This window comes from Pipistrellus kuhlii, unplaced genomic scaffold (assembly GCF_014108245.1).
Source record: "Pipistrellus kuhlii isolate mPipKuh1 unplaced genomic scaffold, mPipKuh1.p scaffold_m20_p_14, whole genome shotgun sequence".
Classification (NCBI taxonomy): domain Eukaryota; kingdom Metazoa; phylum Chordata; class Mammalia; order Chiroptera; family Vespertilionidae; genus Pipistrellus; species Pipistrellus kuhlii.
Window position 1 is genome coordinate 980287 of NW_023425449.1, and position 16146 is coordinate 996432.

The following is a 16146-nucleotide window of genomic DNA, read 5'->3' on the forward strand; positions in this document are numbered from 1 at the left end:
GGGTCATGTCCGCAGAGCTGGTCTTGGGTCGTAGGGTCAGATGTAAAATCCGGGCCTCGCCATTCCTGCTGGCTGGGTGACGGTGGCAGTGTATGAGTGTTCTTCAGTTGGGAATTGCATGTTTTACCTATCCTAATAGAGGGCAATATGCTAGTTAGGCTGGGTCGACCAGACGTCCAACTTCCTTATAGACCAAGCCACGGTGGAGGGGGCTGAGGCAGAGGCTGACAGGGGGGCAGGTAGGGTGCAATTAGGGGGTAACCAGGCCAGCAGGGGGGGCAGTTAGGGGGCAACCAGGCTGGCAAGCAGAGGCAGTTAGGGGTGATCAGGCAGGCGAGCGATTAGGAGCCAGTGGTTCTGGATTGCAAGTCGGACATCCCGAGTGGTCCCAGATTGGAGAGGGTGCAGGCCAGGCTGAGCAATGACTATAAATGTGGTGCTTGCATGTCTATTTAAACAGAATGATTTAAATGCAGTTACTATTTACCGAGGGCATTCTTGGTGCCTGGCACTTACATGGGGATTGTTGTTCTAGTTCTCACAGCGACTTTGAGGTGGTCTTCTCCAGCGAGGGCGCTGGCCCTGGAGGATGCGACACGCTCAGTCCCTCCGGTCCTGCCTGTTGCACGGGGACATCACCACCCTCTGAGTTTTGTGCATTGAGCCCAAAGCCTGCCCCATCCTTCCCCCCCCCCCCCCCTTAATCCTCACCCGAGGCTATTTTTTCCACTGATTTTCAGAGAGAGTGGAAAGGAGGGAGGGAGGGAGAGAGATAGAGTGAGAGAAGCATTGTGTGAGAGGGACACGTGGATTGGCTGTCTCCTGCACGCAGCTTGTCTGGGGCCGTGATCGAACCTGTAAACCTTGCCCTTGACCTGGAATTGACTCCACGACCCTGTGGTTAGCAGGCCGACACTCTAACTACTTGAGCACATCGCCCAGGGCAAGCCTCTTGATCCTGCTCTCCAGTCCTCGGTCTGCCCCACCAGCCGTGGTGTTGGCGGTTCTCTCCGCCCCTTCCAGGCGTGGTGGTTAGCGGTTCTGTCCGTCCGCCAGGCCCCCGAGCCTCCCGAGTGCTGGCTGCTGGCCCAGGCCTGGAGGAAAGGAGCTGGTGAGGCGGACTGCGCGCTGCAGGCGGCGTGCCCGGTCTGTCCGCTCAGACAGAGGCGTCCTCGGCGTTTGCGAATATCTCGTCAGGGAAGGGGGGGCACTGGGATTTAGGGAAGGTCTGGGCCTCGCCCGGGTTCACGGAGTTCGTTAGCGGTGACGGGTCCAGGGTAGAATCCGGGTCCCTTCTAACCTGGGTCTCAGTAGGACGGGGCCCATGTCAGACTGGGAGCAGGACGTCCCAGGTGACAGACCCTGTGCCCCCAAAGGCGGCGGGGAGGGCTGTGGGGGAGCAACGCCACAGTCGGTTGGTGGTCTGTTGCTGGGAAGGTGGTGGGAGCTCAAAACTGAAATGCACCCACCCCGGTGTCAGGGATTCCGAGGGGCTGCAGCTGAGAGCCGGGCCTGGTGCTGCTGCGGGCCCCTCCCGCCCGGCCTCCTGGCTCTGCCCAGCTTGTTACCTCACATCTCCCCAAAGCAGGGAAGATGATTTAATTGGAAATGCGCTCAACCTGTGAAGCTATCTATCGCCCAGGAATGGCGTCGTCATGGAAACAGTGAGTCAGTGGGAGCCGCTTGGAGCGAGGCCCTGGGGAAGCGAGCAGGGAGCGTGTCCTCGGGTCCCTGCCCTGGGGCCCCGGCGTCCGTCCTGGTCCTGAGGGGTCATCTGCGCGCTGAGTGGCGAGTCTCTGAGGACGGAACGGTGCGGCGCGGACGTAGGATAGACGTCCCGTCCTCAGCCAGGCCCGCAGCCCCGCTCCCGGCCTCGCGTCCCGGCTGTGACGTGCGCTGCCTGCGCGAGGCTGGTGGGCTTGTCACAGAAACCCGCCCGAACTGCCTGAGAGCCGTTACGGAAGTGGGTCTCCTTCTGAAACCTCCCCACAGAGAACACGCCCAGCCTGATGGTTTCAGCTATGTGTTTTCTGAAGCATTTAAGGAAGAACAACACGGGCTTTCTGTAGAGTCTTCTCTCAGCAAACTGGAAAGAGGGTGAAGTGTTCTGTGGGGGCAGCATTGCCCTGGCACCAGAGCTGCTGGGGCGGGCGAGGAACCACAAGGACCCGAGCATGGGCTCCGGGCATGTCGGGTCAGCAGCATGCAGAACATGGACCAGGGGGCTTACCCGGGGGCCGCGAGACTGGCTTTAACATGGGCAACACAACATGTGCAGCTCTTGGGCCCAGCAGGCCGGAAAGGAGAATGACCAGCGTTTCAGTGAAGGCTGCAGAAAGGCACCTGCGACAGCCCTGTTTCCAGTAAAACTCTCACCAGCGAGAACTAGAGGGACCTCCTCAGCCCACCACCTGCCCTCCCACTGTCTGTAGGGGGCAGCCACCCAGACTGCCGCCCTGGCCACACCCGGCCCCTGCCCTTCAGCTGGGCTGCAGTCACTGCGGCCGACCCGACCGAGGGCCTCCCTCAGCTCCTCTGACTCCGGCATGTCCCCATCTCCGGGCCGCGCTCCAGCTGGCCTTGCCTGCCTTCCAGGTGGTGCGAGCGGAGCCAGCGCGCCTTCCCGCATCTTCACCCGCCCCGCACTCCCTCCTCCGCTGCCATCCTGTGCTTTATCCCTGGGTTCTTAGGCTGTCTTCATGGCCGCGGGCTGGTCCCTGCTTTGCCTGAAGCAGATCTCCCCACATCCAGATGCTCCCACAGCTCGGGGACACACTCCCGGAAGAGTCCCATCATCAGCGAGGCGGCCCAGCGTGCTCTCGTTCGCTCAGGCCCGGCGGTGACGGCCCTCGGGTGAAGGCTCCTGTCCCTTCGGCTCCAGCCCCTTCACTGCGGTCCTGGGATGTTCATGCAGGTTACACTTTAATTACATTTGTAAACAGACCGACTGGAAGGCTCTGCTAAGAAACCTTAAGAACAAACGTAGTTAAAGCTGTTTTGCAACAAATGGCCCGTTCTGCTGTGCTGTGTTACAAGTGGAAACTATCCCATCGCTGGAGGGGAAAATGCATTTGCTCACTGACCGCTTGCGCACAGGGCGGCGAGGGGGAGAGCGTGCTGGGGCCCGGGAGGAGAAAGCACTCCAGCGAGATCAGTGCTTTCAACAGCGTGTCTGTCCCATTGCTGCTCAGGACAGCGGCCGCAGTTCCTCAGGTGGAAATTACCGGAGCTCAGGAAGATTAAGTAACATGCCCAAGGTCAGGGAGTTACCAAGTACAAGTTAAATTCAGACCCAGAGATGTCTGAGTCCAAAGCTGGTGCTATTTCCAAGTTTCCAAACTTATTAAGGGATACAAAACACCCTGTATCGATTCAGCCGTATTTATAGAGCAGCGAGCCAGCCTTCTCGTCTGTCTGACCCTCAGTTTTAATCTGTAAAATGCAGATAATAGGCCTTCCTCCCGGGCTGTTGTAAGGAGCAAAGTGTCCGCTATTTAGCCCAGGCAGATAAGAAAAGCTTACCAATGGCAAATCCAATTTCAGTTCCAAATTATTTCTCATCTGTCCCGGTAATAGTTATAGAGACGGGGAAGTTCTCGCCGCAAAGTTTAAGCGCCAAAGCTCCAACGGAATCCTTTAATCTGCCCAACAGTTTCCACACTTAATGGGAATTGAGCAGCAAGGAGTGGCGCCTACTGCAGGGAATTCTGGCACAGAATTAAGGGCGAACCTCGAAGAAGGTTCCATGGGGTCCTGTGACCCCCTTAGGACTTTCCTTCCGAGGCATCCACTGTGCATGGAATCCTCGTAACGTTTCGTTCCCTCCGTCGGCCAGGCCCGGGTGTGGGGGCGACAGAGCGGGCGGTCCCGGAGCGGCCCCTGGCAGGTGACCCAGCTCTGTGACCTCAGGCTACGAGAGGTGCTGGGACGTGCTGGGCGGAGCCGGGCGGGGCCCTCTGTGCCCGGGTGGGCCGCAGCCCGCGAGCCTGGCGGACGGCTTGTTGCACAGAAGCCAGGGCACCCGGGACGCCAGCGCCAGCCGCCACGGTTGCCACCCGCCGTACGGGCGCTGAGAACGCCTCCTGCTGCCTCGCTGTGGTCGCGAGTTCGTTTTATAACTTGCTTTGTCCGTACTGTCCAGTTTTATGTCTCAGTACATTTTTATTGCTTCTAATATCCGGACAATATTAAAATTTCCCCCGCTTGACTCCCAGGTTCTATATTAACTAATTAGTCCAAACCAGAGCACCGCCCAGACCACTCAGGCGTCCGCTCTGTGCGCCGCGAGGCTGGTTTCCTCCAGCACCGTCTTCGCTTTGATGTCGCTCAGGCCCACAGGAGCGGCTGGAGACACGCACGGCCCGCGCCCCTCCGGTGCAGGCCGGCACCGCGCTCGTCTCCCGGAAGCCAGCGGGAGAGTGGACTCTGGCTGAGGCCGGGCCGCTGCGGGGCGATAACGGACCCTGAGGGGGTGCCTGGCCCCGAGGGCGGGTATGGGTCAGCGCCCCGCATCTCCAACTAGCCCGGCGCTGTGCTCGCTTCCGCCTCAGCCACAGCCTGGCACCTGCCGGTGTGTGCATCTGGGATGGGGAGGCGGAGGCTTGTGCAGACCCTTGGTGACAGTAGACACCGCTAAGAAAAGGGGCCGTGGAGCCAGGCCCAGGCCGGTCTGAGTCTGAGGTCACCCCCCGTGCCGGGACCTTCTCTTGCTCCGGAGCCCCATGTGTGTGCAGTGTCCCTCCTGCGTGTACTGCCGCGTCTGCCCCCGCGTCGCCTGTGTCCTTGGGGTAACACGCCTTGGCCAGCCTGGCTGTCACCTCCTCCCTGAGCCCCAGGCCTCTCCCTCCCGCACTGTCCGCTCTCTCCTCCTTCCCTTTGACGGCTCCCGAGTGGGAGTCAGGTGTGATGTGTAGAAATGTCACCAGCATCCAAATGACTCAGTTAAAGAAGGACTGTGTTTTCACATTAAATATCAAGACCTGCCATCTGACAGAAGGTACGAATGACAGCGAGATACAGTGTTTCCGACTGGAAACAAGAGGCTCAGCCACCGCAGGCAGCGAACAAGGGAGCGGAGACTCAGACTCGTGTGCAGCAGCAGCTGCCCAATAGCCATCAGTGCTAGGAGAAGCAATCAGCCACAGCCCCTGACCCATCAGGAACAGTGTACACGCTGTGCTTTCCCGGGAAATGGGGGGCAGGAACCGCCCCCCCCCCAAAAAAAGAAACCACAACAACTTAATCCAGAGAAGTGTGCAGCGCCCTAGTGTCAATTCAAACAATTCCAAAAAATAAGTCTCTGAGGCTGTGAGAGTAAGGGTGTCACCAGCCTCCGCCCTTCGGCTCTGGAAGCAGCGGGTGCTCAGCAGGAGGAGGGCGGGGCTCCCGCGGCCGAAGGGCCCTTGGCGTCTGTAGCTCTTTAGCGTGTGGATGCTTGGCCTTTGCAGCTCCGCAGCCCCGCCTCCCCCCACACCTCCTCCTGCCCCCAGGCCTTGTGGGTAAGAGCGCGTGACCCAGGGCTGTGGCCTCCTTTTACAGAGTTCCTTTTTATTTTGGAATCATTTTACTAGTAAGTGGACAGAAAAGCTTCAAAGATAGCAGGCCCCCCATGCTCCCCCTAAGGTTCAGCCCTGGCTTTGTCAGCTCCTGATTGTGCAGCATCAGGAGGGGACAGAGCCTGTCTGGCTGCCGTGAGTGTCCCAGGAGGGAGGGACGCATGGGTGCGGCCTCCTCGCCTCACTGCGCAGGCCTCCCTCCGAGGGCCCTGCCATTCTCTTGTTTCTGGAATGTCCTCACTGCACGAGCAGGCGCAGGCCAGCTGCCCACGCTGTGGGCCCTCCCGGGAGAGACCCCCGGGGCCCACCACCGCGCTGTCCTGTCTTCTCGCGAGGCTGCCTCCCCTGGCCAGGCCTTCCTCTCCCCCTCTGCTCTGTTCTTTCGCTTTGTGTTCTGTGCTCTTGAAGAGATGTAGCTATTTTATAAAGAAGCCCTACGGTTGGCTTGTGGCCGGAATGTCATTCCAGACCTGGTCAGGGGAGAGGAAGGTAAACCACATCCCTGGTTCCGGTGGAGAGAGAGGCCCCACAGCAGGCGCTGAGCCTGAGAGCCGTGTGCAGCCTGCAGCCCGGTTAGAGGGAGGCGCTGAAACGGGACAGAATCTGAGGCGCTAGCCCAGCCCGCGCGGCCTGGTGGTTGAGCGCTGACCGATGAACCAGGAGGCCACGGTTTGATTCCTGGTCAGGGCACAACATGCCTGGGTTGCAGGCTCAATCCCCCGTGGGGGATGTGCAGGAGGCAGCCGATCAGTGATCCTCTGAGTTTCTCTCTCCCTCTCCCTTCCTCTCTGAAATCAATAAAAATAGGTATTTAAAAACATTTTAACAGAAAGGAAGAGTCTGTGGCTGTCGGTGAGCCCTGGAGGCGGGACTGGACTCGCTTTCCTTTTGCAGACGCGCAGGCAGCAGCTTCCACACCGTGGCGACCAGTGTAGTCTTGGCGCCGGGCTGCGCACGTTCTCGGTCCTTCTCAGAGCAGCCCCGAAAGACAGGGTCCGAGGCTCACTCACAGCCCTGTCCCAGCCGCCCAGGGTGGAAGGGGCTGGCCGCCTGACTGTGCCCTCGCCCTGCCGCCCGCCCAGCCTCGGGCGCCCCCTCAGACCCTCGGGGGGGTCACAGCCATCAGAGGAGCGTTTTCAGGAAGCGCAGTTCCCTCCGCGCAGGAAGTGCGATGGCAGTGTCATTTCCTCGCTCCCCCAGTCTGAACTTCTCAGAACATCTGGAAAAGCACACAGCGCTGCCCTAGATGTTTTAACTTTGCAGATTTGTATCCGAGCTTCACCGTCACTGACCCAGACAGACTGCAGTTCTCCCATCGAAGCTGTTCCCCGTCACGAAGGCGGGTCAGGCTTGTTGGTTAAATTGCTGTTCGTGGCTTTTAAGCTGAGATCTTCGCTCCAAGTGTGTAATCTAAACTTACTCCTGTAGGTGAGCAGCCCTGATCCCCGCTGCAGAGGCGCCTTGGAACACACTTGGGTTTTAGATCGTGGGGCCAGGGGTTTAAATACCGTTTACTTAAATATTGCTTACTTCCTCCCAGCCAGCGGGAAGGGAGGGGTGTGTGGCAGGGGTCTGAGGCCTGTCCATTGGTGGAGGCTCTGTCTCGCCTTGGCTGGACTTAAACAGCCATTCCTGGAAGTGGGGGGTGGCTGGGAGGGGGAATGCCTCACCAGTCGTGGCTACTAGTTGCCATTGTTGGCGAACGCGGTGAAGGACAGCTGCTTGTGATTGGCACCCCGGGGACACACTGCCCGCAGTTTCCGGTCCTCAGAGTGGAGGAAGTTGGCGCAAGTTTGCAGGTGTCCAGGCTGGACTGCAGCCACCCAGGCGGGCGAGGCTCAGGAGCATGGGCTGTTACCGAGGAGGGAAGGGTCCCGGGGCCCAGCCTGCTCTCCCAGGAGGGTCCCTCAGAGCCTCGTCTCACGCACTGGCAGGTGGCAGATGCAAAAGGACGGAGTTTCCTCTCCCCAGGCCAGCCTCTCCCTACTCCCCTCCGCCTGGAAGCCCTCAGTAGCAATGCTCTGGGTGACATGCACCCTCACCCAGGGGGTTATCGGTGTCACTCCCGTCCCCGGAGACGCTGCTCTGTGCTTCCTGCTTGCTCTCGCTGTGACATTTCTGGTGACATTAATTCGCATTCACGGCCCGGGACCCGATCCTGAGATTCGTTTTGTTCGAAGACGAGGCGCTGCCCTTAGAAGGTGTGTTGGAAGCCCCGCACACGCCCTGGAAGAGGATGCGCTGGGCAGGCGCTCGTGGTGGCCGAGCTCTCGGTGCCGGCGCCCGGTGCCAGGGCACCGCCCCTGCCACCCCTCTTGCTGGTTTGAATTGGAGACACGCAGCAGCCCCTGGCTCCGCGGCGCCTCCCTATTTCTACCGAGCCGTTCATTCTCTGCTTCACTCATTCATTCACTCACTGGTTCACTGAGCACCGGGAGACAGGCGTGGAGGTGATGGTCCTTCTCAGTGAACAGCTGGAACAACACCCAGAAGACCAGGCATGCCCCTGTTGGTGTCTGGCGGCCTCTGTTCTCTTATTGAAGGCTGCTGGGCTGGGCTCTGGGCCAGGGCAGGGGCTGGGCATCGGGGAGCCGGTCCCTCTCCTGAAGGGGCCCAGCCTGAGTTAGAATGGTAGTGATTTGACTGTGAAAGCCGTGGAGAGCCTGGGGTGCAGGTGGGAGGCTGTGTCTGCTGAGGGTTCTGGCCGTGGGGTGTCCACAGCTCCACCTGCGCCTGGCCGTCAGCTGCCTGCCTTCTCTGCAGCACTTCGCTTCCTGCAGGGAGCAGGCGGCCCGCTGAGCCGAAAGTGGACCATGTCCCCACCGCCCTTTAAAAGTTTAGCTGTAAATTCTGTGGTGAAATAGACATACCGTAAAACGCATACTCTCCACCCTCTTCAGGGCGGCTCAGTGGCATTAGGGCCTTCACATGGTGTGTGTAGCACCACCACCACCACCACGAGGCCCTCCCACGAGTTCATGATGCGGTGGCAGTGGCCAGGCTCCGTGGAGGCTGGTAGTTACGTCTCCATCCGCCCGTGAAGTATTTACTGAGCACCTGCTGTGTGTGAGGCGCTGCGCTTAGTCCTGGGAGAACAGGTCAGACAAGACAGGCACTTCTCTGCGGAATGAGACTCTACTAAGGAAATGAAAAGCCAGTCCGGGCCCAGGTGGGAGTGTATGGAACAGCTTTCCACAGAGCGGGAACAGCATGGGAAAAGGCTCAGAGGACGGAAGCATCAGGGGAGCTGGCAGGAAATGACGAGCCTAGGGATTGAGTGCCAGCACACAGAGAGGAGGGGCGAGGTTGGAAAGCAGGGTAGCAGGTTGGGCTGTCCCTGTACCTTCGTTTGGGGTTTCCCTATCTCAGCACGCTGGACACTTCCATCATTCTCAGTTCCCCTTGGATTCTGTCCGCTCAGTGCCTTACAGTTCGCTCTTACAGCGCGGTAGGCCATACGCTCGAGGCAGGGAGACTGCCCTGCAGTGGGGCTGGGGTCCCAGCGAAGTCCGGTAAGGGCTGGGGCACCACTGTCCCGAGAGGGAAGACGGACGCGGCCCAGAGCTCCGGGGCGGGGCCTGGGGCGCGGCCGTGCCAGGGAGCGGGCTTTCTCCTGGCGTCCTGCGTGGCGTGGCTGCTCGCGCCTCCCTGGCAGCTGCTGGGCTGGGCTCGCCTGCAGGCCCATCTGCACGCCCTCTGCTCTGCCTCTGGCCCAGCCTGCCTCAGGGGGAGATCTCCGTTGTGCCCGCATGCTGGTGCGGAATGAGCAGCTCTGTCTGCAGCAGCAGGGCCAGCAGGGAATCTTCACCGGGATGTGCTGCGTGTCCTCAGGGGCAGGCCACTTCCTCTCTGAAGTGGAAGGGGGTGGGTTCACGCCAATGGGCAGGGCGCGATCAGGTTGGCAAGGTGCCCGCACACAGAAAGCACCCGTGAACGCCAGCACAGTCTGTTCTAGGACAGGGAGGGGTGGAGCCTGCGTGCCGCAGACGAGGTGCCCTGGGGGTCTGGGGTTGTCCAGCGTCCCTATCCGCTGAGACCTTGAACTCGCCACCGACTCCTCAGAGCCCAGCCTCCCGTCTGTACGGCAGGGAGAGTCAAAGCCCCGGGACTGATGCCATCGTGTACACACTGGGCGTACGACGGGCACACAGGGAGTGCCAGTGTCTGCAGCAGCGGCGCTGTCCCCATCTTGCTTCTGAACTCAGGATAGCCTGGCGCCCGCTGTCTGCCCCTCCTCCCTGGTTGTGACACAGGGCAGCAGCGACACAGAGGCCGGACTCTCACCAGGAGCCTGTTTTCTGGGCTGGAGAGGCAGCGCCATCGGTGCAGTTCCCCGGCCTCACCGCACGGGGCCGCCCTTCCTCAGGGAGCCGGGAGCTGGAAACAGGCTGAGCATTGGGCTTGTTTGTTAGCTCCCGGTTACAGGGAACGCATGATTCCCTTTGGGTCTGCAGAGTGGGAGACCTGTTTCCTTCTTCCCGCCAGCAAGGGGTGTGGGTGAGATCCAGAACGGACACCGCATCACCCGAGAGACGCTGCTGATTGAAAGTGCACCCCCTTTCCCTGCCCAGCGTGCGTCCCCTGCGCTGTGAGCCGGAGCAGGAGGACAACGCCATGTCTGTGGGGCTGGGAACAGCGGGTGGGGGGTGTGGGCAGGACAGTAATTCTCCACACAGTCCTGGGGCCCTCTGTGTGCGGCACCTTCAGCAGGGCCTGCATCCAGCAAAAGTGGCGTGAGTGGGGATGAGGTGGGCATGTGTGTCCGAGGTGCGCCCAGGGGAATCGAGGGTCCTGGGTGTGCGGGGAAGAGGGCGGAGGAGAGCGGGAGGGGGGCCTGCGCTGGGTGAAGTGAGGTGGGCGGGCCTGGCGCCCAGCTGTCCTCTGCCCCGCTGGGCCAGGAGCTGGCTGAGGGCAGGACCTGCCTTGCTCGCTGCCGCCTCTCTCGCACCTGGAACTGCAGCCCGGGCCCTCGCAGCTGTTCTTTCGATATTCCTCGACAGTTAAAGCAGTGAGTCTGGGGGATTCCCCGTCCCGAGGGCAGTTTGTTCAGCTGTGAAACCACACCTGGCCGGTCCTGGCCAGCACGTTGCGGGGAGAGGAGGAGACCGGCTGTTGCGCTGCCTGGCGCACAGGAACGTAGGGATGCTGATTCCATTTTCCGATGGACAGCTTGCCCGCGTTCCGACAGGACGCATCCATTAGTCTTCTAAAAAGAAGGTGCCTCTCTTTTAAAAGAGAAATCACTGAATTTTGTGAAAAAGGAAAATTATGACCCAGTGCAGAAGTTGCACCTGGAAGTTCCACTCGTTGGAGAGAATTGCATATTTCTGTGACCTGCACCCTCAGCTGTGGATGGGAGGGAAGCCCCTCAATCTGGGGTCTTGTCTGCTGGACCCTTCCCTGAGCCACGTGCTCAGGAGTTGTCCTCGATGGTGGGTCCTTCCCCGTCTCCTCCTGCCCCCTTCTCCCTTCCCCCAGGAGACAGAGGGCTTTGGAATGGAAAAGGAGTGCTTTTCTGAGTTTTGCTGCTGCATAATGGTTTTATGGACATTTTATTTGGACTTGCTTTTTTGAGTCTCTTCCTCACATTGAAAACTTTTAATTTTTATGATTTTTAATTCTTTATTGTTTCAGTATTACATATAGTATTACATGTGCCTCCTCACTCCCCCCCCCACCCCTCCCATTGACCTCTCCTGGTGTCCCGACCCTCGGGGCAACAACGGGGGTACGCAGGAACCACCTAAGAGAATGAAACAAACAAGGAACGCGAAAGAATGGAGGCAAGACAAGGTTCTGATCAAGCCTCAACTTTATTCTTTGAAATGGCTGTATATATACAGCAGAAACAAAGGGGGCCAGGGTTGCCTATGCAGAGGGGTCTTTGGCAGTGTATAATTGGTTTAGGCACTGAGTGGCAAGGTGGTAAGGTATCTGGCAACACAGGATTGGCTAACTGCCAGGGCGGCGTAACATTCCAAGGTGTAACATTCCAAGGCTGGGCTATCTATGGGGGAGGATCAGGAAGGGGAAGTTGCAAAGATGTTAAGCGGCAGGTTAATCTTATCTTCTGGCCAAACCCTCAGGGCACCGCATAACTTCTGCTAGAAGGAACTTAATTCTATTTCCTTAAGACGGAGTTGCTTGTCTCAACTCTGATGGCTCCCAACATCCTGGCATCCCCACCACTACATTGAGATTTTTGTCATTCTCTCTGCTTCCCACATTCAGGGGTCCAGGGTGGGGGGTGCCAGGACGAGAGTGGGGAGATTTGAGAGGCCTCTGGTGCTGGGGGTTGTGCGCAGCTGGCGGGTTAGAGGATGGGGTGGTAGCAGGAGGGATGGGTGGGTGGGGGCAGGGCTGGGGAGCCCCCGGAGGACCCTTGTACCACGGGGAGAGTTGGGACGTTACCCTGGAGAGTGCCGAGGGGCTTCTGGCCATTGAGGCCACGATCAGATTGGCGCTTCGGAAAATCACTGAGCCAGGAACGAGGAGGGTGGGTCTGACGAGTCGTGCGTGCATTCATTCACCGGAGCCATGCGCTGTGCCCACGCTCAGCACCACGTTCTGCGTGGGCGAGACAGGCCACGGCAGAGGTAGTGCCGTAACGAGCTGGTGGTGACTGCGGGAGAGGGACCCGTGAACGCGCAGGTGTGATGCGGTGGTCACCGTAAGGACAGCGGGCACACAGCGAGGGCAGCGGGCGCCAGGGCGCCCACCGGGACTGTTTCAGAAGGTTCCGAGGCGGAAATACAGTTTGGGAAGAATTGTGGGGGAGAAGGGGTGCTCATCCAGAGGGCAGGCTCAGAGACAGACCCACATACAAGACGGGAGGGCGCAGGGAACCTGCAGACGGCCACCTCCAAGCCAAGGAGAGGCCTCGGCGGGAACCAGCCCGCGGCCCCGGGGTCTCAGGCTCCCCCCCTGCGCTGTGAGGCCGGGCTTCCCTGTGGGGTCGGCCCGGTGGAGGTTGTTTACTGTGAGTCTGGGAGGAGGCCGGTGTTCATCAGGAGGCTCTCTCGGGTCCGCTCCGGCGCGGATGGAAGCCAGACCCCCGTCTGGAGAGCACGGGGCCTCCACGGCGCTGCTTTGTTGCCGGTGTGGCCGGAGGGCACAGCCCGCTGAGTCCTGCCCCTGCCCTCCCTTTATCCATCTGCTGTCAGTCTCAGCCTCCCCTGGCCTGTCCCCGTGCGGCTGATTTTTTGCAGCCTGAGCGTGGGAGTGAGGTGAGTCCTTGATAAATGTCATCTTCGTGGTTTGATTCCACAGATGAGCCGGGAGTTGCTTACAATTTCAGCTCTGCTGTCTCTCAGGTTAGCTTTCTCTGGAGACCTGTGGTGTCCAGAGAACGGAAATAGACTTGCCGATTTTGTCTTTATTTAAGTCCCTCATGGGAAAATGCCACCTGTAGGAGACAGTGCCGAAGGGGCAGCTCTGAGGGCAGAGCCCTGCCTCAGCCCTGGGGTGGGGGTTGGGAATCCTTCACCGCACGTTCTCGGTCCCAGGACCATCTCAGCCCCCTCCCTCCCTCTCATTCCCGGCCCCTCACCTGTGTGTGTGGCTGGGGTTTGCTCATCCCCCGACAGTCTTCCCCCTGTCAGTCTGTCCTGCTGCCTCCTCGCCTCTCCTCTCCTCTGGTGCAGGTGGTCATGTTGCCCAGTATGCTGTCCGGGCTAACCCCTCTGACACAACTGGTACCCACCCTGGTGAACGCCTCGGCCTCAGCGCCTCACCTGTGAGTGAGGGCAGCATTGGCAGGATTCTCACAGGAGGGTGTTGTGATGATTCATCGGGGTAATATCAGGAGAGAATTTGGCAGTAGTGCCTGGGTATGCTAAGGCCTCAGTATATATTCACTAACCTGATCACTGCACCACTGCAACAACCACCACCATCACCATCACCACCATCACCACCACCATCACCATTATCACCATCACCACCTCCATCATCACCATCATTACCACCACCATCACCACCTCCACCATCATCACTGCCTCCATCACCACCACCACCATCTCCACCACCATCACCACCATCACCATCTCCACCATCATCACCGTGTGCACATCCTCATCAGAGCCTCTCTCCTGAATGTCCCACATGCCCTGCTGCTGCGTGGCAGGCTGCTGGTGGTCGCTGTGGCCGAGCAGCTCCTGTTTGCTCCTCTCATGCCAGCTGGAAGACCTTTGGGTTTGTACAGTGCTGTGCAGGCGTCCATGCATACACGCGGGTTCTTGCACGTGTGTGTGGTGAGTGTCCGTCTCAGAGAGGCCTCTGCTGGAGGTTCCTCAGGGCTCATGTTGGTGTTTCATGTACTGACTCACGTGGAACAAACGCTTGGCTGAGCTGAGCACGGAGCTAATAAATCCTTGCCCACTACCTTGGAAGAGATGATTTATGCACATTCTAATCACACAACCCCCTTCGTGGCCGATGTTGCCCTCTGTTCACTGAGGAGGAGCTTGAGGCCGGTCTCCAAAGTGGGAGATAATGTTCGCGTTCCTGCCCGAGAGCCCAGGTGCCCGCCATCGCTTGGACCTTCCTGGTCACGGGAGGGTTGGCCTGCCCCCTGGGGCCACGCTGACCCCGCTGGTGGGACCAGGGTGGTGGTTTGCAGGGAGCCTGACGCGGGGGTGCGGGCAGAGTGTGATGAGGGCACAGTTTCTGCCCCTGTGGAGTGGGCACGTACCGCGCCGTGCTCAGCTCCCGGCCACGCTGTGCGCCCAGCGGAGGACAGACCGGGGGTGGGGGCTCACCCGGGCGCTTTCTCTGGTGGGCACAGCGGCCGTGACCAGAAACCCTCTCCCCCCGGTCAGCTCCTTCACAACTAACCAGTGGAAGCGGCTGTAAACAGTGTCTGTGAATTAACGCTCATGCTCCCGACAAAGCAGGAGCAGATTGTACCAGTGAGCAGAACACCGAGCACAAGCCGGACGCCTCTGCCCATGTGCCCCCGGTGCCATTCACCTTGTCTGGGGCCGGGAGCCGCGAGGGGAGGCTGCGTTATCGAGGCGTGCCCCTGAGCGGCCGCTGGGCGTTCCCTGTGGATTGCGGCGGGGCAGCCGGAGGCACAGACCGAAAGGAGAGCCTGTTGGGGAGCCTCCCGGGTCAGGTCGGGGTCGGGGTCGGGGTCGGGGTCAGTGCAGACGTGCGGCTTCCCGGAGACACGCTGGGAGGGGCTGGCCCTGTCCTGAGGGGTGCGCACAGCTGAGGTCATGGTGGTGCCTCCCAGCAGCGGGCGGGAAGAAGGAGCTGATGAATGGCCATCTCAGGTTTCGTCTCAGGTGTGGTCCCTGCAGCACCTGCGAGCTTTTCTCTCTGGCCACAGAGCGCGCCCCAGAGAAGAGCTCCGTGCATTCGAGCCGAGTCCAGCACCCGGGGCGGAGGCAGTGAAAGTGGGCTAGTTCCCGTGGCCGGCGCACGGAGAATGGTGACGGAGGGCGTCCTGTTTATTAAGTGGCCGGTGGGCCTGCCTCCCCCGCAGGCTGGGCGCCTCCCGTCCGTCCAGCGCCCACTCCCCTCGCCCACTAGCGTGGCCACGGAGCATGAGCTCCCCCGGGAGGACCGGGCCAGCCGTCCTCAGGGCAGCCTCAGTGACTGTTTCCTGAGCCAGTGGGGGACTGCCCGCGGCGGCCTCTCTCCCGCCCACGGCCCGGCCTCACACGCCCGGCACAGGTGTAGGTGTCTGCCCGTGGCCTGTGCACTGACCCCCCTCCCTCCGTGCTCCTCCTGGATGATGCTCTGTCCCTCTGTCTCATTCAGCTCCTCTTTCCTCTTCTGTAATGTAACTCTCCACGGCTTTTCTTTTGAGAATCAATGTAAATAATACATATAAAATGCGCTTACAACCGTGAAGTATTGTTGGTGTGTGTGAATGTGAGTGTGAGTGTGAGTGAGAGATCAATCACTAATTATGCTCACGTAGGCCACAGTGCTGTTCACCCTTATCACACACAGAGATCAAAACCACTCTGACAGTGCTAGGAAGGGCCGGCTCTCTGATCTCCCCTCTCCCGCTGCGGAGTTATCACGCTCTAAGTACACTTCGGGACTCTTTACCACAGAGCAAGGGGACAGCCGTCTTACCTCTCAGCCAGCTTCTCTGGGCAGTGGTGGCCCCCGCAGCCCGGCCTCCCCTCTGATTGCGAGCGTGCCCTGCTGCCTCCCGCCAGGAAACCGAGCTCTGTGTGTGCGACGTGAGCACCCAGGCGTGGCTCAGAGCGTTGCGCAGCGCCTGCCGGGAAAGAAAAGACCCCGCGCAGACACTGACTCGGTCCGCGTCACGGTGGTCAGGGCGGGGAGGGCTCAGTGCAGACAGCTCTCCTTGCCTGCGGAGGCGTTGTGGCTTCGTTGGGTTTCTCTGCTTAAGCTCACCCCTACGTGCGTGTTAAACTGTTCAGTATTGCCAGGTGTAAACATGGGCCTGAGCGTGGGAGAAGGAAGGTGATGTGGGCAGAAAGGAAACGTGGGGACAGAGATGGACAGAAACCTGTGCTCGCTGAGTGCCTGTGTTGCTCTATCGCCTCTGGCCACAAAGTCAGACTGGGAGGCGTGCTCTGTCCCCGTTCTTGTTCCACAAGAAGCGGAG

General features: G+C 60.0%; 1 protein-coding gene across 6 annotated transcripts in view; it reads left to right on the forward strand.

Moving 5' to 3' along the window:
• TRAPPC9 (trafficking protein particle complex subunit 9) overlaps positions 1 to 16146 on the forward strand; it is a 132939-nt gene that overhangs the window by 45866 nt on the left and 70927 nt on the right. The window lies entirely within an intron of this gene.